Source organism: Mus caroli, chromosome 5 (genome assembly GCF_900094665.2).
Source record: "Mus caroli chromosome 5, CAROLI_EIJ_v1.1, whole genome shotgun sequence".
Taxonomy (NCBI): domain Eukaryota; kingdom Metazoa; phylum Chordata; class Mammalia; order Rodentia; family Muridae; genus Mus; species Mus caroli.
Genome location: NC_034574.1, coordinates 24,105,871 through 24,108,042, shown reverse-complemented (window position 1 = coordinate 24,108,042; position 2,172 = coordinate 24,105,871). Strand labels below are relative to the sequence as shown.

The window sequence follows — 2,172 nt, the reverse complement described above, 5'->3', positions numbered from 1 at the left end:
TGGTACAACAGATCTTTTGAATGACCTATTTTTGTAGAGACCAGGTCCTTTGTCCTTGAGTGCATGTTGTAGTGGTGACAGGTATGAGAAGTCATTGCGGTAAGTTTCAGGCTCCATTTGGCTGCTAACAGGGCAGTACCATCTGCCTAGTAGACTAATCATGGTGAGACCCCATTGACTCTTACCATGGAGATAAGAAGAGATTCTGGTTCATGATTCTTTTTTTTTTTTTTTTTTTTTGCACACTTGGGATTTTTCTTTAATTTTTTTTTAGCACACAATGTACATACTTCCCTTCCCCTTTAAGTTAGTGTGACAATCTTCCATAATAAACTACTTAAAGAGAAGCTTTGGTCAAAAATGGAATGAGATAGCAAAATCAAAACAAAACAAAATGAAAGAAAAATCAAAACGAACCACTGCTGTCTCTAAATGCCACACGTCACCCACGACATCCACAGGAACACACGCTAGTTGCTTCAGTGTGACAGTGTTTCCCTGGGCCAGCGATCCTCACCAGCACGTGAACAGCAGAGGCGCTCAGTCCTGTTCCTCATGCTGGATGCCAGAGGCTCGCTCGGCTTCACATTATCCGGAGACCCTGGATGGAAGACTCTAGGGTCTTGAAATCCCAAATTGTCATGGCTCCATCAATGCCAGTAGTGCAAAATTTGCGACAATCTTGCTTGTCCACTTCATAAATAGACACTTGAGTGATGCTGTTCTGGTGCAGTGTTTCCAAGGCTGTGTTGCGGTCCTCAGTAGTGGCCCTCTTGTCCATGTTACGGAAGCGTTCCATAGCAGACATGTTGCGCTGGATGCTCTGTTTTGGGACATCCAGTTTGGACACGAAGGTCAAACAGCCACGGTCATCGTAGTTAAAAAGCATCGGGCAGCAGTCATGGCCGGCAGCCACCACGCTGTTCTCTGAGACAAATGACACACTGAGCAGCGGCAGGAACTCTGTTCTCAGAGTCGAAACCTGCACGCTTTTTGAGGCATCAGCAATAGACACTGTGCTGTCGTGGCTGACCCAGGCCAGGCGGCTCCCACTGGCAGAGAAACTGACCCCATGCACCCAGCCGCCGGTGCCACTGCCACCAAACTCAGACATCAGCTGACCAAAAGGCATTTTGCTGCCCCAGAGCGTGCTGGCTGGCTTCTCATCCACCTCTTTGATATAGGCAGAGAACACTCTGCATTTGAAGTCACAGGAGCCTGCAGCCAGCAACACATTGTTGGGATGCCAGTCCAAGCTGAGGACCGTGGAGCGAATTGGCTTCTTAATGTGCTTGCTCACCCACCCGTCATTCTCAGACTCAAAGTAACAGACAGAGATGAGCCGGGCTCCCCTCCCCACAGCAAACTTGTTCTCAAGTGGGGACCACTTCACAAAAGTGGCTGCACGGTTAATCCTCAGGATCACCAGGGTGGGCTTCCAGATGCCATCTTTCTGACTCCAGACATAGGCGTTGCGGTCTGCCCCACAAGTGACAATACGGTCGCTCTTAGGAGCCCAGTCAATACCTGTGATATGTCCGTTATGCTCCTTCAGCTCATGCGCTTTCGTCCACTGACTCCCATTCTTCTTATAGATGTGCACTTCATGGTTATTGGGGCTCAGGGCGATCTGGGTACGATCCCTGTTCCAGGCATGGCAGGTGATTGGCTCCAGCAGAAACTGATGCAGAGACATGATTCTTAAGTGTTTTCACAGGTCAGAAAGCTGAGGTTGGGGAGGTCTGGAGGTCCGGAGCGGACGATTCGCGGACTCTGGTCAGTCGACGCGAACTGGCTTCAGCGGCCGCGGACGGAGGAGGGAGGCCTCCTGGTTCATGATTCTAATCAAGTCCTTATTTGTTTACTGACAAGCAGTGCTACTGAGAGGTACATCCCTTAGTGTATTGTCTAATTCATACTAGACAAGTTAGGGTCCCTGCTTATTAGTTCTTGGCTGGCTCCACATACCAGCTTTGAAATACCAAGCTGCTTCCTGAGCATCCTCAATGCTTCTAAGCTAAGGATAGAAGCTTCGGGGCTAGGAAATGGCACAGATGATGGAAACAGAAAGGTAGGATGTCCTTCACCCCCAGTCACTGAGAGGAACAACGGACCTAGGATTGGCATGACAGAGAATGTACCAAGAGGTTGGCCACTAGGGCCACAGCTATG

General features: G+C 49.3%; 1 pseudogene across 1 annotated transcript; it reads right to left on the bottom strand.

Moving 5' to 3' along the window:
- Nucleotides 1-241: 241 nt before the first annotated feature.
- Nucleotides 242-1,823, bottom strand: LOC110294598 (annotated as a pseudogene). The gene has a single exon (XR_002377953.2). The product of XR_002377953.2 is annotated as an actin-related protein 2/3 complex subunit 1A pseudogene (transcript).
- Between the last annotated feature and the right edge of the window lie 349 nt (nucleotides 1,824-2,172).